General features: G+C 33.2%; 1 protein-coding gene and 1 pseudogene across 1 annotated transcript in view; one reads left to right on the top strand and one right to left on the bottom strand.

Moving 5' to 3' along the window:
• The first annotated feature begins 477 nt into the window (after window positions 1–477).
• LOC143624199 (protein GLUTAMINE DUMPER 2 pseudogene) lies at window positions 478–951 on the top strand (annotated as a pseudogene).
• A 10,915-nt stretch (window positions 952–11,866) lies between these two features.
• The window catches only part of LOC143624233 (ADP-ribosylation factor 1-like), a 66,731-nt gene continuing 53,940 nt past the window's right edge, over window positions 11,867–24,657 (bottom strand). Inside the window, exon 9 of the transcript XR_013152067.1 lies at window positions 11,867–11,877. The gene's annotated coding sequence lies outside the window, so the exon portion shown is untranslated. The remainder of the gene's footprint in view (window positions 11,878–24,657) is intronic.

The following is a 24,657-nucleotide window of genomic DNA, read 5'->3' as shown; positions in this document are numbered from 1 at the left end:
ACATAGAACTCTTATATTATACTTAAAACAAAAACTCTGTAAAAACATCGAACAATTAATAGTATCCGGTTTTCTCAAATAATATCCTACCTAATCTCTGAATAATGATTCAATACAATAAATGGAAACACGTTTTGACATGATTCAGCTACAATAAAAATCCTATATGCAACCAAGGGTCCAAGACCCACTGTAACGTTTTTAAATTAAAAAGTTATATATCGTGCACAAAAATAAAAGAACAATTGAAAACTGAAAAGACAAACGCACTCATCTCATTTTTATTTCTTCATATTCCATTTTACACTAAGCATAGAAAAATAGAAACAAAAAATGACGCCGTTTATTCCAATTCTAAAGAAACCAAAAATCCACCATATATGTTTGTGTATAAATAGCACCATAGAGAACAACTTCCTAATCCACTCATCTTGTTTTCTTTAACCTTTAATCCACCTGAACAAAACCAACTAATTCATGACAATTCAAGCAACTTCTTCAATGGCTCCATCGTCCCCGATGGCGATACAACGATCGCCCTGGCAATCTCCGGTCCCATACCTGTTTGGAGGCCTAGCAGCCATGTTGGGTCTCATTGCTTTTGCGCTCTTGATCCTTGCTTGTTCCTACTGGAGGATCTCCTCCAATGATGAAAGAGATCTTGAGTCGGGCAACCATAACGAAAACGGAGACTCCAAACCCGTTGATATCAAAGAGCCTCCGGTTTTAGAAGAAAAGTATCTTGTAATCATGGCGGGACAAGTGAACCCAACGTTTTTGGCAACACCTGTGTCGAGCCGAGCCTCGTCGTTTGGTAGTTGTAGTTGCCGAAGCAACGTGACAGTGTTGACGGACATGTCGGCCGTGTCTGAGGAGGAAAAGGAGAGGGGTTATGAACAGCTAGAAGTAGGGAATGCAGAGAACCATGAGACTAGAAATGATGAAGATTAGGCACTCGTGTTTGCGGATGCATAAGAGATTAGTGTACTCAACATTTTTGTCAAAGATAAGAAAATTTTCCAATTTTTCAGCGTATAGTATCGGTGCATATAACTAGTTAACTACTAGTGTTTTAACATGCTTTTGGTAATTTAATGTGACATAATCTTTTTTATTATACTACATCACTAAAGAAAACAATTTATAAATATTTAATGACTTCTAATTGAAAGTTATTAATTATTTGGAAGGAGAAAGAGGAAATTAGCTCTATGGTGAACATGTTTTTTAGTTTAAGGCTACTTCTATCGTTTAATAACTAGAAAAATTAATATGATTTATTTTTTAACTATATCATAAAATTAATAATTTTATTATCTTTAATTTGATTAATGAGTTAGTGTTTTCATTAAAGGTGTAATCCAATGTATGACAATATGTACGTACTCAACTTTATACAACAATAACCGTGTACTCAACTTTATACAACATGCCTCCCATCTCGTTTACATGGTACACCCAAGTGTGTAGAATGGGCTTTGATTACATATTACATGGTGCATCGAACTCATGAACATGTGTGTCCAACCTTGCAGGTTTGTTTGCCGAATTTTTGTATGTATCAATGAACGTACGTAAATTGATGTATCGTAAATCAGAATATTTAAAAAATAACATTTTCTCACAATTTAAATAGTTTTAAAGTGAAATTATCTCAAATATATGCTTAATTGAGTTTCTTGTTTCATTTTATGGTTTTCAACAAGAACCAGAACAAAAACAATTATAAAAGTAGTAATTCAGAGCTGAGATGCCAGAATACGGTTAAAGAAGCCGGATGCAACTGAATGCTATAAAAACTAGAGTTAGAAAATACGATCCATACTGATGGCATCATAGAGATTACTTGACTAACCAACAATTGAATGCCATACGGACCAACATGAATCAATAGGACCCTCATTGAATGTGTCAAGGAAGATTTTAGTACGAGATTGTGCACACCTTTCAGTAAGTGAATACGGTGCATATTCCTTCGATTACGGTCCGTATGTCAACAAGCAAGGAAGACCTAAATATCACTTATTTGAATGACTCTTGACAATTGTTTTTGCAACCCTACGAAGACTAGAAGGCTAAGGACGAACTTAGAGAGCTTTTGGAGCACTATTGAAGACTTTTGAAGAATAATTGAAGATAAACACTCTTCTTTAAGGTTTATATGCATTATCCGGCTCGGATTAACATTCATTTTTGTCTATTCATTGAATTCTAGTAATGAACATGACTGAGTTTGCTTTATTTTCAATCACGAATAGATAAACTTCTATAAGTTATTCTGTGTTCGCCATTATTGTGACTTCTTAGTCGAGCGAGCTTACTTGCAATGTCCAGTTATGTATTTTTGAATTTCATTATTATTTCAAAAACACCATGCAAATCAATATGTTAACATACCTATATTACATACTGGTTTGAGGTCTACTGTACCATTTATATATCTTAAATCATAAAATTTGTTATTTCAACGTATTGTAACTAACAATTAACAAACACTTTTTATCTTTAAAATCATAGGACGTTCAGTGTGGACCCGGCTTTTTATTAAATAATACACTCAACATACTTTAAACACGCTCGGTTATACAAAGCAGCTAAATTTTAACACAGTTGTTGTGATATGATTTAGCAACGATATAGAACATTATCCAATCAAGAATCATTGCTCTTTTCTATATTAAAGAATCATCGTGCCCAATAATAAAGGCATAACAGAAAACTGAAAAGACAAACGCACTCATTATAAATTTACATCATATTCCATTAATTTCACAAAAATTATAAGAAAAGAGAAACAAAAAATGATGCCGTTTATTCCAATTAAAACAATAAATATATATATGTTGTGAAACAAACCTAATAGCCAAACATGTGAGAAAGAGATGTAGGGAGAAAAGGAAAGATTTTATTAATACGGTGTGTCTTACAAAGAGGTACAATGAGATGCATATATAGGAGTAAATAACTTGAAGAAAAAGCATAATCTATATTAGGTATTGATAACCATATAATATATATTTATAACACTCTTCCTTGGTTATCAACTTAATACGCTTGGAGATGCTGCCTTATTAAAAACTTTGCTAGGAAAACCCAGTGGGACAAAACCATAGCTAAGGGAAAAAGAGTGCAGCGCGTATTGTCTCCCCCTGATTTATAAATCCATTAAAATAGTAAATATCGATCTTCTGTGAAAGTTGCCTAAAACTTTTTTAGTCAATCATTTGCGTCTTCGTCCCTTGACATTTGAATCCTCAAGTTGAGTAATGTTGTATTATCTTCACATGAAAACTTCTATGCTTCATCTAGTAAACACTATGATCCTATTGTGTTTCTCTGCATCAACAAGACTAACCAAACTTGTTTTGATGGTTTAGTAAAATATAAGCACATATCTTTCATATTTGAAATATATGTTTTAACCCATTCTGATATCTCCTAGCAATACATGCCGATAAATATACATAAAGAAAATAATAATAATTAGCTAACAGTACGACATAATGCACATATGCATTTAATTATGGTATTTCTGAACCACTAATATTCATATTCAGATAGACAATGATATAGAGTCATTGTTAGACATCCTTTAACATGCTAAATATGATTAAACTTGTCCATGGTAAAATGTCTTAACATTTCTTAGATCTTTGATGGATTTATAAACATATAATTACACATATACTCGAACTATAAGTCAAGCAATAATCACACCTTGTCAAGGTCTTTGAAAAATAATTTTCTCTTTAAAAGCTCATAAGTTTCTCTCGATGATGTGTACATCATGAGTGTATGATTTTAGTGAACTTTTAAGAATGAAATTTTGATAAAAAGTATGGCTATTTATATCCAACGTATCTCCCTCTTTATCAAAATATCTCTTGATTTGTGTCAAGCTCAATCTGATTAATCCATACTTAATAAGCATAAATCCATGCATTTACCAATCCATCATGAACTTCTTTCCAACTTGACAAATTATGCATGTGTATTCACTTTTCTAGGATTTTTGCTGCATAAACTTGCTCATTTAAAAACATCAATTTTGTATCACATATCATCCATATTGTACCATTTCTTTGTTTATTGAGATATTGTACTCATAATATAGATTCTCTTCTATGTGTATGCTTATTGATGCACAAGAATTCCATCATTAAGATGTATTAGTTAACCTTTCAGGTATTCAACTACCTCAGGAAACTCTTTAGGAGTTCTATTTATGTTCAACTTTCAATAACCGCAACATATTCAAATATGACTCTATACACAAAAATCATTGTGTTCTCGAGAACTTACTTTACATGATTTGTTAATTCAAATCGTTCAAAAACTTTCTTGTAAACTTTCAGTATCAACTGAATCACAATATTTATTGGACGCATATCAATTTTCTCTTTATATTACAAGACTTTTTAGTTATCGGAAAGTCATTGCTTCCACCATTGGAGAATGTGTCTCCTCAATCCTCATAATTAATCATGGTTCTTTGCAAAAAAAATTGTGCCATCAATTTTTCTTTATATCACTTGATGAATTTTCATAACTCATATACAAGACCCGTTTGTATCTAACACATTTTACAACTTTAGTTGTACGGACTGCTGGTCCAACAAACTTTCCGTTATTTAGAGAATTCAACTCTGCCCTGTTTGCATTTTTCCACTTTGGCCGATCATTTTTTTATAGGCGGATTTAGAATCTTGATCCTCATCATCATTTGAAGCGCTAATTATATATAAATAAAATTATAACGACGTCGACTTTATTTCGATTCCATATATCTTTGTAGACATGATATAATATAATTTATTGAGAGCTCTTTGTTTTCATGTACCTAAGGTTCTTCAAGAACCATCATGTCTAATCTCTTTCAAGAGACCTTTTACTGCACCTCGACTTGACCATCTTTATTATTTTCTCCAATTTTCGAGGAAATTTTAACTTTGGAACCGATCAATCTACCACGCTACAAGCGTGCATTAGAATTATTATCAATTTGCGTTTGTCCTTCCGGGACATTTATTAATTGGAGCATTAGCAGTTCGTATAGGTGTCTTAGATAGACACTCTCTTTTGGTCAGTGAATCTTCTGGTAATTCATTCGTTGATCTTTATTCATGAATTATCATTTGAACTTTTAGTTCATATAATTTAGTTTGAGGATCAATGATAATTCAATCCAACTAAATTTGTTTTCCAACTGCTTTAAATCTCCCCCTAATGTTGGGAATGTTGATTCACTAAAGTGAAAACTAATGAGCCATAAGCAAATATCTCATTAATGGCTCTAAGTATTTAATCATATATAATATTTAATACCGACATATATTCCCAACTTCCTTTGTGTTCTCATTGTGGTGGATTAATTTCAGTATATAACACATACGAAAAATTAGATGAGAAATATTTGGTTACTGGCAAAAAACCAATTGCAATGTGGAGGAAGTATCATAACTTGTTGGCTTGATGTAAATTAGTTTAAAGACAGTAAAATCATATGTACTCAAATACAAACATGAACCTTTGCTCTCGTGATAATTGCATTTACAACGAATTATAGACGTTGAGTAATCGTCTTTAACAATACAATTTATGTAAGAACATAATAGGTTATGAAGTTCAACACTTATTCCAATGATCATTATTAACTTGGGAATCAAATTCATTATTATAACTAATTGTAAATATACCAATCTGGAATAATATGCTTGTTATCTTATTAGCTAAGCCATAGATCATGCAAACATGAAGTTGCGATCTTGATAACCATTTAGACGATGCATCGATTTTCAAAACACTAAATGGTATCATGTTAGGATATGTGTATCCTTTTCTCAATTCCATAATCCTTCAGTTGGTAAATAAATGATTTTGGTAAATAAATGATTTCCCTTGAGAGCAAACTTTGCATGTTCAATTATCACGAAGAATCAAATGGTTCTTCAATATATTTCACATCATTGACTCGGTGTGGTCTAACCGGTCATGCCATTATATAATCATGATCCATAAAATTCAGGTTTACGATCGTATATGCATTATACTTCTTTAATACAATGCTATAAACATGAGAGAATATTGTATTACCGTTTCAAGTGATCATGTGATTTCACATGTATTTCCATACGTTGTTCTCATATGTGATTAATCCATTTGCCACTTCTGGTGGTCAATCTCATTATTAGCATGGATATCATTAAAATTCTCATGATCGATCTCATTATTAAAATGAACATCCTTACAATCTTTTCAATATGCTCATGATCACAACGATCAGTATATAGTCACATTCACTTAGGGAATAGAGTATAACCAACCCAATTTCATGGTTTTTCATTATTCATCAAACACATTGATATAAAATCACTTCAAACGTTTCAAACATTTTAATGATATGCTGCTTCAGGAGCATACTTGAGGTTTGACTGATGAAAAATTGTCGCTTCTGATTTTTCCTCGTGATTAATCTTCTCTTCATATAACAAGTATTGAGAAGTAATTACATGAATGAGTCATATAAGTTTTATCATGCTAATATTTGTAACCTTCAACAATGAGATTTAGGAAATATGACAGTTGAGGTGCCATATATAAGTAAAAACCATAACTTTGGTTAGTTGTAAGCATACATAAAGTGAAATAGTATAGAACCCACCATTATAATATGTCAACATATACAATATAAGTTATAGTATAACACTATGAGATAAGTGTTTTCATTACTTACAAGCAAATGTATATGATTTATGTACGTATTAACTATTCACCATTAGTATATCTTATTCACAAATATTTATCAATTTACTTTGGAATAAAAATGAATATCTCTATCAACTTATTATTTCACTTAATAACACATGATCATTTATGACTTGTGAAGTTTTCACATATTCAAATCTTATACAACTTAGGAATTATTGTTAATGATGTTAACATATGAACATGCTTATGATATTATCTACAACAATCATCATCATGATGAATATAAAAATAAGACAACCAACAAAAAATATATCAAACTTATTAACATACTATCATAATAAAGCCAATCACAAGTGTATCTTATATAAACGTATTTTCACCTTAATTTGAAATAGAAATAAATATCTCCATCAAGTTTCATAAAGTTTTATTACGATAACAAATAAACCTTTTTGTTGTTCAAGCTAAATAAAGAGTTATCAGGAAGTTCTCAACGTTAAATTAATAAACATATCATTTTCTTCACCAGACAACTAATAAATATCATATATTCAATTCATCTTATACAAATAAACATTAAACGAACCCAATTAGTACATAGATTTCAATAATATTTATATTTACATTAATATTTGGAACCATAAATGGCAGCTATCTTTTAGTAATATTGTCGGTCATTTATTTCTACATATCATGACAATAACTTCTCTAACTAAAATATGTAGTATTTACTTCTGCATTTTAAATGGTAAGATATCTATTCGAAATTTAGCATTCAAAATATGGTAATTAATAAAACGATGATAAATCATTTAAATTAAAATATCTTTAATATATCCGGTCAATTTTGAGCTACTTTATGGTTGATTAAATCAATTATAACAAAAATATCGTAACATCCGTAAATATTGGTTTTATTTATGTAAAATCAACTGTAACATATAAAGATTTGATTTCATATGTTTAATGAACTAAGAAAAATATTGATTTAGAAAAACATAACCTTAGGTTGTTTTTACAAGAATTAAAAATCACAAAAGAAGTAAAAAAATAGTTTCTTCTTCTTAGCTTATTAACCGAAGAAAAGTTAACTACAAAATTATATGAAACAGTTTTATTATTCCTTTACAATTAACATCATCACTTATGAATTCAAATGAAAAGTGATGTAATTATTACTAGTTATTATCACAATATTCAGATATGTAATTAATATCTAAAACCAAGAGAATAATAAACAAGTTAAAGCATGCTACAAGTATTTTGGTTTTAAGAGCGTACGGAAGAACTTTAGTGCAATACAAACTAATTATACAATTTTTCTCAATTAAATCTTAGAATAATTAACCCATAACGCATATCAATCAAAATATTTAATTTAATGCCATGTAGAAAGAAATCATATTACGGAAGCCTATATTGTATTTACATACCTTTAAAATATTGCGAATGACAGGAGGTAACCAACATAGCCGGAGCAACAACGAACCATATTATGGTTTTCCTTCCTTGATGAACGAAAACAAAATATTTGACCGGAACATTCCATCTTTTATCAGGTCAAGAACATCAAGGGTTTTGGGTACAACGACTAGGTTTTAGATTTTGAAAAATAAATAAATAAAGCACTGTCGTGCTGATAACGTGTTGTGAAATAAACCTAATAGCCAAACATGTGAGAAAGAGATGTAGGGAGAAAGGGAAAGATTTTATTAATATGGTGTGTCTTACAAATAGGTACAATGAGATGCATATATAGGAGTAAATAACTTGGAGAAAAAGCATAATCTATATTAGGTATTGATAACCATATAATATATATTTATAACAATATATTTTTTAAAAAGCCACTATATTTGTGTATAAATAGTATCAAATAGAGAACAACTTCCTCATCTACTCTAAATCATCTTTTATCTTCTATTCTTTCACCTTAATCCACCTGAACATAACCAATCCATGACTATTCAAGCAACTATTTCGATGGCTCCATCGTCGCCGGTGGCCATACAAAGATCATCATGGCACTCTCCAGTGCCATACCTGTTTGTTGGCCTAGCTGCCATGTTGGGTCTCATTGCTTTTGCTCTCTTGATCCTTGCTTGTTCCTACTGGAGGATCTCCCCCAATGATGAAGGAGACCTTGAGTCGGGCAACCGTAATGAAAACCGAGACTCCAAGTTTCACACCCCGAAAATCTTAATTTAAACAGCGGAAGACTTTGACCAAGTCTTTCGGGTAGTGACAGACGCCGTCTCAGCCAATCACATTTAAGTATACATTCCAAACGAAGGTTGAACTTTATTTGACCCTCAGAGTTATTACACGTGTCATATTACATGATTTTTATTCAAATTTACAAGTTCAACATAAAGTCAACATTTTTCATTCAAACACACGCCACTATTTTCCCAAGCTCTTCGCGAAGCTTCCATACTTTATTTAATTACCTGAAAAGCATATTAAAATATCGATCAACACAATGTGTTGCCGAGTTTCCCTTTATAATAAAAATAGTCCATATATATATGAGTTGAAAACACAATTCATTTAACAATCAAATCTGATATCAATTCGTGTGTAATCTTCACTACACCCCAAATTATATCGAAATATTCCGTGTATAATGATCTACCGCCATTATATCACAAATCCGTGTGTAATGATCTACCGTTATTACACCACAAAACAATAGGCATTTCATTTCTTAAACAAATTAAGTTGTTGTAGACGAGCAAAGAATACAACATTACATATGGCTGTCATAGTTGATAACCCGATACATACAATACTCAAAATTTTCTCACTTTTAACCCAACGTGAATGGAAGTGGGGGGCGTCACCCCAATAGATCTACTAATATTTCTGTGCCCCTTTCTAGGGTTAACTGTTACTTATCCCAACTAGACTCATCCCACATTGTACACCAATTTGTAAAATAAAATGCCTTTATAAAACAACAACGAAATCAATATGTAATAAAGAATATGCTTTTCCCCAAAACACAATTAAATATCGATTTGAAAACAATTCCAGTTAAAAATCGAGGGGGTTCGATAGAGAAACTCACTGTCTTGTAGCTTTCCCAAAATTCTCGTGTCCTATATTAGAACACGTTTTGTTAATAAAAACTTGATTTTAGTTTTTATACAAAAATCATTTTTAAATTGATTAGTCCTATTCTAATGTACACATAAGCACATAGCACATAAGCGAATACACATAGTTCGGTTTTCCTTTGGTTATTATTTAATTAATTAAATTAATTAATAAACAACTAAAATATAATAAAATAACTTAAGATTCAGTTGCTGGAATTTTTCAAGAAAATATTAGTCTTTTATTTTTTACAAAACTTGATGGTTTCGTCGGTTTTATGCTTAAAATGCGTTAATTCTGTTTTTCATTTAAAATGTAACTTATAAATTATGAAAAACACTTGTTACATATATATTAATCAAGTTTTATAAGTTTACTTGTGAAAATATATTATTTTCATTTTTGTTAATATTTTCTTAAAATAGCAACTTTTTAACGTTTTCGTGACGGTTTTCGCGACATGAACCGTTTAGACTAAGTTTTATTATCTTGTCCTTTTTCTCATGTATTAACTTATGTTATACATGGGTATTTTTAACACTTTAGGGGTTGTTCTAAAACAGTCCCTAATAGTTGTGTTGGTTTTGCTTAAAAAGCCAATTTTTCGACCGTTTAGGTTATCGAAGAGTCAAATAAATTACACAAGTCTATACTAATCATCATATGAACTAAACACACATATAATAACATATAATTTACCATAAATAGCAGTTTTGACTATATATGTTCATAAGATACTTTAATCGAGTTTTTAGGTTCCTAGTTCGTATTTTAGATTACCCTAACAATGTTACTAGTTAAGCTTGTTATTTTTATATGAACAAATATCATATTAATACCTAAATGTCCAGGTTCAAATCATCATATCATATATGTATAAGTTCAAGTAGTTTATTAACCAATCAAATTATGAATTTCCTAAGTGTTTAACTAACATCCTATTATAGTAACTTTTAATTTTCGATAATTCTATCTAATTCAATCTTCCAACTTTGATTAAGTTTAATTCTAAGTTTAATTCATTCAATTAGTTTAGTAGGGTTTCATGCATCCTAAGTGTTCTATCCAATTTTTTTCTTTCAATTTATCATTCAACAAAGTTTTCTTATTTTAGTAAGTTGTTTGCTAATTCAATTATTGTGTTAGCTAATCAATACTTTAATCATGCATCCTATCTTAGTTCAAGTTGCCATTAATCACATATTGATCACATTCATCACAAGTATTCACATCAAAATCTAATTTTCAACTTTTCTTAAATTAAAGTTTCCTTATTTAGTAATTTTAACAATCTTTGTTAATATTCAAGTTCAAACTATTAATTCTAGCATATAACCTCTCTTAATTTTAATTAAGTTATTCCATACCACTTTTGATTCATCAATCCATCCAAAATAATTAATCCAAAACCCAAAAATCCCCAAATTTCAATTATGAACAAACTCTTGTTTTGTTTATCTCTAACAACAATTTCTCAATAATCCAAGTCCTTATTAACAAGCTAATGATCAATAATCAATTCAAATTTTATTCTAACAACAAATCCTAACATCAAGTTCATTCAATTTTATAACAAACAATCAAGAGATTAAACAACACTTATAATCAAGCTTAGCAATCAATGTGTGTTCTTTAAGATGAATGTATGCATTTGTAAGTGGGTTTAATCCATCCTCTTAGACATACATACATACTCAAGGCTCATACACACACACAAGCATCCAAAATTTTCAATCTTTAAGATCAATCTCAACCCAAGAACACCTATTCTAACCAAATTAACCATAGAAATTAACTTATAAACATAACTTACTTGTGTTCTTGAGGATCTAAGAATGAAAATGAGAATGAGATGAGTGTGAGTGTGATGATCCTTCCTAATCTTTTCCTATCTTGCTTGATCTTATCTAGACTTAAACCTCCATGATTCTTGATCATTGATTGTGTGTGTGTTTATGTATGTGTGTTTGTGATTTGAATTTGTGTGTGAAAAGTGTGTGTGTGTGTGAGCCGTATATAAAATGAGAGAAAGAGGGGATAGGGTGTTGATGTGTAGTGTAGGGTGGTGTGTTGGAGTGTTTTTATTAGTCCACATAATATGCTAGGGTTTAGGTAGTAATGATTGTTAAGGTTTGGGTTGGTGAGTTGTGATTGGAGGAAAAGAAAAGTGGAGGGGTGAGGTGTCATGGGGTGGTGGTTTTGAGAAAACAAGGGGTGGAATGGTTTTGGGTTGGGTTGGTTAGTGGGTATTTAAACAATAATCTTAAGTTTCCATTTTAACGTCTAACGAATTTTAGCTAATCAAACAAATCCCGTTCCTAATAATTTTTGTCAGACTTTGAACGAAATTGGATTCTTGATAATACAAGCCTAAGAAACTAATTTTTGGAAATTGTTGACGTTGGGTCCTTACCGGGTCGTCCACCGACACTTGGTTTACTTATTTTGCAATTTTTGCGATTCGAGCCTTCTAAAATTAAGTTTATACATTGTCTCGACTACTTTAATATGTATTTTAATTTTTCAATATCATTTAGCCCCTTTAAGGATTTATTTACATTTTGACTTGTTACCCGAGGTTATTCCACGTCAGGCTTGTTGCGTGGCGATTTTTGCACTTTTTGTTGACTTTGAAACATTTAGATCACTAATAAAGAAGATTTTTCTTATAATGATGAAATTTTATTGCTAATCGAGATTATATTAGTCGTGGTTTAGGCTAATTTTTAGTCGGGTGTCACACCAAGCCCCTTGATCAGAAAGAGCCTCCTGTTTTGGAAGAAAAGTATCTCGTAATCATGGCAGGACAAATGAACCCGACGTTTTTGGCAACACCCACTTCAAGCCGAGCCTCCTCGTTTGGTAGTTTTAGTTGCCAAAGCAACTCGACAGCGTCGATAGACACATCATCTATATTAGAGGAGGAAAATGAGAGGAGTTATGATCGGCTACAAGTAAGGAATATAGAGAACCTTGGGACTGCTCAAGATTAGAGTTGTGTACTTCTTGAGATAGAAATGTTGAATAATTTAGGCATTGGTGATTAGGGATGCATAGGAGATAGTGTAGGGACTGTTGTAGTCTTGTAAATGATCATATTTAGAATACCAACTCTAACGTTTTGAAGACATCAGGATCGATTAATTAACACAACGATTAACACATAAATAATAACAATTATAAAGAACGAATCTTGCATTATGGGGGTGTTTGGGATTTGCTTATTTTCACTAACTTATAACTTATTAGCTTTTTGAAAAGTAATAAAGTGTTTGGGATTGCTTATATTGTGAGAGGAAAAGTTTCATAAGTTACACTTTTATAACTTATAAACTTATTGAAAAGTTATAAAGAGGTAAAATAAGAAATCCCTAACACCCCCTATATACAAACATTTAGGCAACTGATTGATAGTTTATTGACAATGCAAAATAACTATCTCATATAAAAGTAGGGGAATGTTCATGTACATTTTGATCTTAACATGAGTACGTAGGAAATAATGCCAATTTATTTAAAAATGCGAACGTAAGAAACAATACCAATCTACATAAACAATTACTTATAATAACAAAGAAAAGAACCTAAAAACTACAACAAAAGAATCAAAATCAAGAACAAAATAATAACAGCATATACCAGCAAATACTTATAACAGCAAAAGAAAACATCTAATAATAACAACAAAATATAGATAAGCAAATACTTATAACGTCTCATAATCGAAAATTAGCAAATACGAACAAAAAATAGCAGCAAACACCTATAAAAATAAACCTAATCATAACAACAAATTGGTTCTCACCGTTTTCATGTTAAGAATAAAATGTATTTGATCATGTTTCCATACCTCCATATAGGAACCAAAAGCGTAAGATCTCACAGTGTTGTAACGTTTAGGATCACCCGTGGTCCCAGAACCGAAGAGGCGACCCTCTTCTGGAATCCAATGGTCATCTACAAGTCTAGTGTTGGGCTCGAAATTAACAAAAGTGTATAAATAGGCAGGCTTATAACCTCTCCTACAAATTATCAAAATTAAAGTTATCAGATACTTTATGGAAGCTGTTATAGATTAGCGGATGCAAATCAAACACTTACATTACAATTTTGAAACAATTGTCTCAATACCGGCTCAAGAGTGGCATAGTGGCATACCCAACTAACTAATTATATTATCATTGTGTACCATGCCATTTTTGGGAAAATTAATAAATATTTAAGCCATGTGTTGGGTTTTATTTATATTGTGTAGTCTAATTATAAACATTACATAAAGAGGAAGTCAAAAATGCGAGCTGCAGAAACAAAGACAAAAGTGATTTCAAGTGCTACGAATGTAAAGATTATGGTCATTTTGCATATAAACGCACAAGAATGCACAAAGAAAAAGGAGAAAAATCCGGAGGCTCATCTCATACATAGTCTAACCACATTACTATGAAGACAAAGCAAGTCGTGTTGCAAGATCGAGATTTAGGGAGTGATTGTTGGTTAATCATTGATCTCGTTAAAGTTTCGTTAAAGATTTCATTAGTTTATTAAGAAATAGTTCAACTTTGTTAGTATAGTTTGGGTGAAAGTTGTAATTAGTAATAGTTATCAAGCTAATATAAAAAAAATTGTAAAATAAACACAAGAGCGCATTGTCGCGTTGATCACATTTGTAATTCATCGATGTGACATGAATCGACACTCCGTGGTGCTCCTACACCCTACTTATTTAAATAATTTCTTTTGTATGAACATATTTTGTATATCATCATTGATTTTGAATTACAATATTTTTTTGCTTTCATCCCTTATGTGTTAATTCACCTGAAATAGGCATTTTTTTATATTTTTTGTAATAAAGTAGTTGTCATCGACAGCAGAAACTTTAACGAGCTACATATTAGTGGCAGGGACATAACATAATAGGGGCGAGGAGGGGTGGCGGCCCCTCCGGGTTTTTCTGGTTAGAAGCATCGACTAGCAGTCATCGAGTGTATACTTTTTTCCAACAGCTAGCAGCCTGTAAACTGTGAAGAAGAAGAAGAAGGCGGCGGCTTGAACAAGAAGAATGGTTGAAAAAGTAAATTTTACATGTGCATATCTAATATGTTATATGTGATTATATTTGTCACACCCTCAAAATCCACTAACGGAGTTTTACAGTCAGAGGGTGTGAACTAACAGGATCGGAATCATTAGTTATAATCAAACCATAAAAACGTCTAAATGAAAATAAGTGCGGAAGCGTAAAACCATAGAAACCAATGTTGCGTCACGCAGGACGACTTAAAAACCCAATGATAACAGTTTAAAATAAGTTTGCATAATTAAAAGTGTTTCAAGCAATGCATGATCCTAAACCGCTCGCCCGCCTCGGCTACCTGAGAATAACATACTAAAAGTGTCAATACAGGTTTGGTGAGTTCACGAATTCAAATAAAATAAAGCGTTAGCGTTTGCGTTCAGCGTTTTGCGTTCAGCATTTTGCGTTTAGCGTTTTGCGTTCAGCGTTTTGCGTTAAGCGTTACCAGATAGTGTTATGTCAATTATATATCTATAGGTAGCTAGCCTATAAAACAAGTATTACTAAGTGTTCGACACCGAAGCTGACTGTTTATCATTTGCCTTGCCACCAGGTCTATCCCGACCATGGTATATGTTTAGCCAAGATTACACCCACTCGACCTCCAGTCGAGTTTAGCGTTGGGTGGGGTTTGTCAAACCCAGTAGTACTACTCAACAATGACTCGCTATTATCCAATATTAAACGGTTCGATGTGAATGAAGGACTTTAGTTAACGCGTTTGCCACTTAGTCTTTACAAGTGATATATAATTTACACTAACAAAATCTTAAATGCGTTTTTCGGAGTATGTTATCTCCCCCAAGTGAAATGCGTTTGAAAACAGTTTAGAAGGGGTAAGTGAACTCACTGTTTGCGAAGTATTCCCAAAATAATTCACCAAGATGCGCGTCACAGAAAAACTCTCTCTAGCGTTCTAAAACAACAAAGAGATTTTTCTAAGTGTCGGACTATTATCGAGTCTCTAGACCCGGCACATAATACCTATGCACACAACATGTTTCGTGTTTCGTTTGTGAATCGTGTGTGACTTTAACAAGTGTATTTGTGATACGTTACATGTGTGAGCAATTATTTACGTGTCATGTATTCATAATGTACATCACTAGCAATTACTCCCCGTAAGGGCAATTTGGTCAACACATAACAATTAACTAGCAATTATTCACCACGAGGGCAATTTGGTCAAATCATGACAATCAATTAGCAATTATTCCCCCAAGGGCATTTTGGTCAAAACACGACAATTAATTAGCAATCATTCCCCTCAAGGGAAATTTGGTCAAAACACGACAATTAATTAGCAATCATTCCCCTCAAGGGCAATTTGGTCAAAGCACGATAATAAATTAGCAATCACGTTGTTTCATGCAACTTTCACAAAATTCAGCAACTAGTTTCTTAACGACAGAATTTCTACTTGAAAAACTAGTCTATCCCACCGATCATAGCATCACAATTAATTTACCAAAAATCATCACAAAAGCATATATGTCCTAGGTTTCCAGAACATATTTTATTATATTTTTATTCCACATAGGTTTCTCACAATAATCAAATCATTACAGCAAACTCATAACAGTCAAATTCATGCGCAACAGAATGTTATTTGAAATTCCCGTTAAACGAAAAATCCAATAAATACAAGACCACTTGGGTTAGGTTCCTAACTCAACAAGTCAACTTTCAGAAGTAGAACCAACCCAATTGGTCTCGTAGTTCATGAGATATAACATTTACAAAACAACCTAACAGCAGGTCTAACAACTCAGCTTTGCACAACGTTTTTGTAAAATCATAAAAGTTAACTTTTACACGTCCAAAAATTTCAAATTTATATTCTTTAGAAACTAGACTCAACCTAGTTTACTGTAGTATCAATTATCTCAATCAATTTTCACTTTTACATCCCGTTACAGTCAATCAAACATCAACAACACAATCTGTCCAGAAACTGTTTGCATCCAAACTCAACAATTTAACTATCTATGGACCACAAATCATTCATATAACATTCTAGACACCATAACTACTATCCACGCATATCAATTACACCATACATACATAGTTCGGGTTTTATTTGATCTCAAACTCAAAGACACAACAATTAACATGCAATAATATCAAAACTAGTTATCAAATCATCATCAATACACCATCAAATCAACAACAATCATATGAACACCATACATAGGAAAAATCGGACCTAGGGTTTGTAATTTATACCTTCAAAAGCACCAATACAAGCAATAGGAAGGTAGGAGATGACTAGAAACGGATATAGGATGCTTCAATTGTGAAAGACAAGATCAAAATCCAAGAGGTATGTGTGTGTGTGTGAACCGATTGTGAGGAGAGGGGGGGGGGGGGTTTGGCCGTCGGTTTTGGGAAGAGGGAGAGGGAGGAGAGGTTAGGGTTTTATAATATTAATAATAATAACATGTTACACTTTAGTTCCTAAACTTCCAAATTTTACATCTCTAGCTTAATTAATTGGGTTCTTGTTTCTTGTTTAGCATTCCACATAACATAATCAAGTAACACATATGTCTAACACATAATTATCATATAATTATTGTTTTGACGTTTTTTGTTTATTCACTAATCGTTTGCGTCAACTCGTTTGCGTTTCGGTGCAATTCCCGAAAGACTACACATGTAGTAAGTGTCAAGCGTCATTTAAACCCTAGTTTAAATGTAATGAGGTGTGCGTTATAGATTCAGTGATCTAAAGTTTGAATTGACGGAGTTGAGTTAACGGAGTTAACCTGAAATTGACGATTGTCACAATATTTTTGTCCATCTGTATATGAGATAACAGGCTACAAGCCTACATGTAGAGTGTAGACTAGTGGAGTACACCTACTACAAATGTGAAGTTTTCTAATTACTTTTTATAAAACCAGTTACCTTTTAAATATAATGAGTTCCGTTTTGCATACATATAATGGTATAATGGCATTTTTTTAACGGTTTTAAAAGTTCAACTTCCCCCCCCCTCGACTTGAATGTTCAAGTTCAGCCACTGATTAGTGGCCGTTGGTAAAAAAAAACTCTATAGGTGATCCATTAAAGTAATAAGTAGTTGTCACCGACCGCAGAGACCTTTAGCGAGGTATATATTACAATATATTTTGCTTTCACCCCTTTAGCGAATAAATTCACTTGAAATTGGTATTTTTTTACATTCTTTTGTAGTAAAGTAGTGGTCACCGATAGCAGAGACCTTTAGTGAGCTACATATTAGTGTCACATTGGTAAAAGAACTCTATATATAGGTGATCCATTAGTATTCGTAAGTAATATATCGTCGATCAACTAGTAATGTCCGTTGATAATATGTCATTAAAGTAATTATCAGCTATCTTCCACGTCACTAATACTTCACTTATATTGCCATTGCGATCGGTTGATAATATACATCGATGGCGTGGACCACATCGGTTTTCCTCACTGACCTTCATCAACGATTCCTAACTTGTTTATCTAAGGATAACCAATGGATATGCCAACGTTTAAGGTCCCTTTTATTTGTAGTGCCTATGCCAACTAGGGTTGTTTTTTTACATTGTTAGCACAAAGTATATGCATAATCAGAGTGATTTATAACACAAAAATACCCAAATTTTATTTAACTATATCATTAGAATCTCCTGCACACACTAATAAAGCACATACAAGGGTGTGCAATGGCCACCTGTATGACAAATTATCAACAACTATATCACTTTAAGAAAGTTTCGTATGCCCATTGTATCATAAACTAGGGTTGTCTTTTGCAGGGTCTTATCCACTGTATTGTGGCTAATTATGCTTCATAATTACTTTGTTATTTAATAAGAAAAGAGTATCAAATAGTATGCATGATTAAGTATTCGACCAATCCTTAATCATTAACGTGAAAGGTTGAAAATAAAGCTTGATTCAAAAAAGGTTCTATACTCATTTTCTTGTTTTTCGACCATGTTATATGCTTAATAAACCGCCCTTGAGCATATTATTAGTTGTCTTTATTTAATTTATACATGAATATATATATGTACTACCTGGCCAATGTTTTAGAAACCGATTTTTGAACCTTACAGGGATGGGCCCAGAACTAGTACAACTGGTGGTATCAAGTTGTACACCGAGATTTAATGGGTTAACTAGTTAACCCTATAATTTTCATAAAAATGTAATTTCATCTTAAAAGAATAATCAAAAGTACATATTACATGGTATAGGAAATACAACTAAGTTAAAGCTGATTGATTCGATGGTATAGGAAAGATTGCTAGGTTAAAACTTTTAAGCGGAGTTTTTGGTCTAAAGTTTAAACAATCAATTTTACTTTGGGCTTTAAACAGATACGTACAGCACAGCGGCCCAAATTATAAACATTTCGCCCAATACTGGCCACTTGCCCGACATCCAGTTTAGCTGCTATTACTAGTCGGTATAAACCGTTTAAAAAACACTGGACAACCAATACACAAACTCTATGGCATGTGGATTCGTTGCGGCAAACACTGTTGACAGCAACGACACAAGTCCACTTTCTTCTCCATCGTCACCACACAGACCAACCACAAAACATTAATGGAAGCCTCCCACTGTTCATTCCAATTTGCACATCTGATCATTTTGTGGTGCACATGCGTCATAGAAAACATTAAGGATGTTGCAATTGGCACAGATGGGGACTTCCATAACTTATTTGGGTTGACGTCAGATAATTAATATATATTTCCAAGTTATAATCATGAAGACAACCACACACATATATAATTGAAGACAGTGGATAAAATAATAACAAGTTTAAGATTGAAATGGGACTGTGAGTGTGTGTGTGCCGCACATATGCCAATCTCTTAACTGTTCTTCCAATAAAGTTTAAGTACGTGTATCCCTCATTGCAACTGTGTGTAAATTTGTCAAAAAAGGATATTAATAATTCTCGTACCACAAGTCACCACTGTACGGATTAATCAACTTGGATATATGTAGAGTTTAAACTCCAAAAAAAAATTACTACAAAGAATATCTTTCTACATAATTTAGCTAGTTCCACATCTTCTCATGGTAAGTCCATTATAACAAAGGACAGAACTACAGGGGTCAGAGGGTCCATTGACCCTCCCGGCCACCGGAAAAGTTATATATCCGATATACAATGTCGAAATCCTTTAGGTAGTTTGACCATTCAAAAAGTTGGCAAAGCAACAGAAAACTAACTAAATTGAAGAAGACTTATCAAAAAATTTTCTTGCGGACTGAATGAGGTTAGTGTGGAGTTTGATGAAGAAAAAGTATAATAATAATAATAATAATAATAATAATAATAAAGGAGAACCAATACGTAGGGGTGTTTAAAAGAATCCGAATCCGAATCTGTATCTGAATTATCTGATAATCCGTATCCAAGCTATCTGAAATTTTGGATATACGAAAATTCGGATATCCGTATCCCAGATATCCGAAAATTCAGATTCAGATTCAGATTCGGATAGCAATTCTTAGAATTTTTGGATAGTTCGGATATACGAACTATCCGATATATTAGTTTTAATATATTTTTATTTTATTTTATATACCAGCTAATAAAAGATAAGAGTATGAAATCCTAATTCTAAACCAACGCCGCTCCATCTATGTGCTATCTATCTTCTTTATTTCCTATCTCCACAATTCTTCATCACTAAAACCAGTCACCACCTCCAACATTCATCTCACGTCGGCCGGCGATTACCCATCTCACATACACACTCACACATTGTTCCTCCTACTCCGACAAACCTTGTTGCCACAGTCTTTTTCTATGAAGATTGGAGAGAATCTGATTATAAAACCTAAAATCACTATGCATGTGTGTTAATATATTAAACCCCATGAAGATCCTTTAGTTCTTTAGCCACCAGCAAAAATATGTGTTTTCGGGAGCAATTATGTGGATTTCTTGAGATTGTCGCCATCAATTGAAGTCGATTTATTGTAAATAAAGCCACAACCTTCTTCTCTGTCAGGGTGTTTGAGGATTATTTAGATTTCTCTTCACATTTTCGGATATCCGTTTCACAATCCGAAAGTATATCCGAAATTTCGGATATCCGAAACTTCATATACGGATACGGATTCGGATAGTGAAATCCATTATCCGAAATGTTCGGATATCCGAAGTTTTAGATATCCGAAACTCCGGATGTCCGACTTTGAACACCCCTACCTATAGTAACTTTGATACCAGATATATGGAACTTTCTGATCAAATTATACCACTCTTAAAAATGGACTGTTGGAGTCTGCAATAGTAACATTACGCTGACAAAAGGTTACAAATGTGACATATTTTAGGTTTACTTTGTATACTTGATTTGTTAGTTATTTAAAAAACATTTTACGTGTATCTTATTGAATTATACTTTGTATACTTTGGATTTAAAAATTTCTAATATTTTTTCAAAAATATTTCTATACATTTAACAAAATATATTTACTTGATGAATCATTTTTACTAAAGTAGACTTATTACAGTTATTTGATTTTCCTCAAACTCTTTTGGATGCTTCTAAAAGAAGAGATAATTGAGGAATAGTTTTTAATATTTAGACATTCATGAAAACTCTTATGGTAAATATATAATTTATACCATAATAAATTTCCCGAAAATCTCAATCATCCTCCTCGGGTTGATTCAGCAGTTGATCGTTACACGGGGCTTTCGAATGCTTTCGGTCATCGTATGCCAACCCGTCTGCAAAGCATTTCACCAATTCCCACAATTCGATCTGGTGGTGTGGGCATTTTCTGATCATCTCCTTAAACCTGGTGAACGCTTCGTGAAATAATTCGCCCGATAACTGTGAAAACTGGAAAATTTCCATTCGGGCCTCGCTCGTCTTTGACTGCGAATAGTACTCATTTAAGAACACTTGCTGCATTTCGGCCCAATTAGCGATATTGTGCATCGGGAGCGAGTTAAACCAGTGTTTTGCTTTCTCTTTTAGGGAGAACTGGAATAACAGCAACCGAACCTCATCCTGATCAAATGTACCATCACCAATAGACCCGTAAATAGCAAAAAAATCGGACAAATGAGAATACGGGTCCTCAGAAGCCATCCCGTGAAAATGCGGTACGATGTTAATGTACAATGGTCCGGGACTTAAAAGTCTGATGTCCGGCGCTCGTACCTGTGGAGCCAATGGGGATGCTCCATCTGAAATAGCTGGTCTGAACCGAGTGTTAACACCCTGAACCGGGGCTACAAAATTCCTCATTCACCCCACGTGATTCACCAAACCACCCATGTTCACCTGGATATTTCAGACTCTTTCGGGCCTTTCTGCCTGTTTCAACCCATACCGTTCCTTCCCCCATTTATGTTAACCGCCTCACCTCGTCTCTGATTTACCGGTTCTTCCACTTCTTCATCCCAATTTTCATATCCCTCATTTTCCATCTCAAAACCCTCATTCTGCCTTCGCCAATTCACTTCTTCATTACCCTCAAAACATTGATCTGCGTCATTCGCCTCCCCTCTTCTTATCTTCTGAATGCGTACTGGGGCGATCATCATCAAGATTAATCCGAACTCTGCGTTTAGGGTTGTTATTTGGAGTTGATGGCCCGGCCTGATCGACATCGACATCTTGGATTCGGTTTCGGGTTCTCGAAAAACGAGCTGAGTTATTCTGGTTGTTTTGGGTGTTGAAATTAACGGTGGAAGTATGTTATCCGGGTGAAACATGTTATTTTCTAGGAGTGGGTCTTGGTTCTGTTTTTCATTCTGGTTCGGGTTTTGGTTCTGGTTTCCGTTTTTATTCTGGTTCGGGTTTTGATTCTGATCTTCTGATGTGTTGTAAAACACATTTACTTTTCGTATCATTTTTAACATGTTTTAATTGCTTTTTAGTATAATTATTAAGTTTTATGGTTTGTTTATGCTTAATTTTACAAAGTTGATTGTTTACTTGTAGGCTATGAGGTTTGGTGGAAAAAAGAGTTAAAATTGAAGAGTTTAGGGGCTTAATTGGTCAACTTTCAAACTTATAAGTCAAGGCCCGACCCAAGCCCACATCTTAGAAGCCTTTTATAATAATATATGAAGTTAATTATGGGAGTTATCAGTCATTATTCACCAAGAAAACCCGAAATTCAAAGAACCCTAAACCCTAACAGCCTGTGCGATCGGGGCAACTGTAGCAGCTGCCAAAGAAGAAAAAAAAAGAAGGGTGGCGGCTGAGGCTGTTGTGGCGGCTGGAGAAGAAGGAGGACATCGGGGCAGCAGCTAGGGATCGATATTTGTCATAAATCTCAGCTATACTTGATAGTAAAACACTCATAAACTTTACTTTTTGTTCAAGAACCCTAACTTGGTTGAATTAGTCTTTTGCTTTGAATTGTTTTACAATTGATTGATAGTTTGAGTTGTTATTGATTGTGTTTGAATCTTGAATGAGTTTGATTATGTTTATGATGATGTTTATGATGTTTTTCTTAAGTATGCATGGCTGTCCAAAATCTATGTTTGGCTAAACTTGTTTGTTCTACCTAGGATAGATGATTGTTGAGTAGTTTCAACTTGTATAATGGATTGTTAATGTTCAAGACTTGAATTATTGATGTAAAGTTTAACTAAACCATAAATTAGATTATGTGTGATGGCTGTGTTTTATGTGATATTACTTATAATCCTCTTGATTAGTTAATTGAATTGGTTTTGATTAATTGATTGCTTGTTAGACTCTTGACTTGGTGTTTAAGGTTTATTTGCGGGGTGTACAACCGTAGGGATAAGTGGGTAATATAAATCATCTAAAATCAGTTAAAATACACCTTCTTTGAGACCGAGAGGTGATAAGAAGTAATATTGTCTCGTTGCTTTTACTTGTTAAAATTAAGACCGCGCGAGAGCGGGTTTTTGTCTTGTCAAGTTTGAGTGTTTATGTGCAATTAGTTGGTTCAATTTGGGTTAAGTTAAATTGTTCCTCTATCCTTGGTGACATAGTATTTGTCTCCATTAGGATAGTGTGTCGATGAGACCGAGAGTAGAGTCAACATTTGAACACGTTAATAATTGTTTTTCCGGTTTATTCTTTAAAATCAACTAAAATAAGTTAGAGTTTGTTAGAGAGACTGAGAGGCAATTTGACTTTCTTAAACAAGTTTTAGTTGTGTCATCTTTTATAACCGGTGTCATGAATATTTTTGTAGGTTCCCTGGACGGATCGCACGAGATATCTCGATCAACTCAGGTGCGGAATCCCTGCGTAGATCGTTACGAGCGTAGAACATGAATCACACGAACACACGAAACGAACACACGTTATATATTATAACTCAAACACGTGATGTAATATCACTGTTACAGACTCTCGTCCTCACGTTACAATGAACTTGAACAACTGACACGAACTTAAACAACGATTACAAACCAAGCCGTAACCTAGGACTATTTATACACGACAACTTCGCCTGGCATGTTCAGGCGAAGTTGTCCATAACTTCGCTTGACTAACAAGTTCGCCTGTTAAGCGAACTTGTCAGTAACTTCGCTTAAACATACAAAACATAATTAAACATTACAGACTCGATTACAGACACTAGACTATGAACTACTGACATTATGCACCAACAGACTCCCCCTTGGCAGTAGCTTCATATCTTGATCTTTAAGCACTTGTCTTGTAATCTTCAATCTTGTATCTTCACGCATGCACTCCTTCTCTAACACAAACTGACACAACTCTTTGATACTTCCTCGCTTCGTCCTTCCAAGCAGGAATATAAAA

The sequence above is a fragment of the Bidens hawaiensis genome, unplaced genomic scaffold (genome assembly GCF_021521415.1).
Source record: "Bidens hawaiensis isolate Kalapana, Puna unplaced genomic scaffold, B.hawaiensis_p1.1 tig00003698_1, whole genome shotgun sequence".
In the NCBI taxonomy this organism is placed as follows: domain Eukaryota; kingdom Viridiplantae; phylum Streptophyta; class Magnoliopsida; order Asterales; family Asteraceae; genus Bidens; species Bidens hawaiensis.
This window is presented reverse-complemented; position numbering and strand designations above follow the sequence as displayed.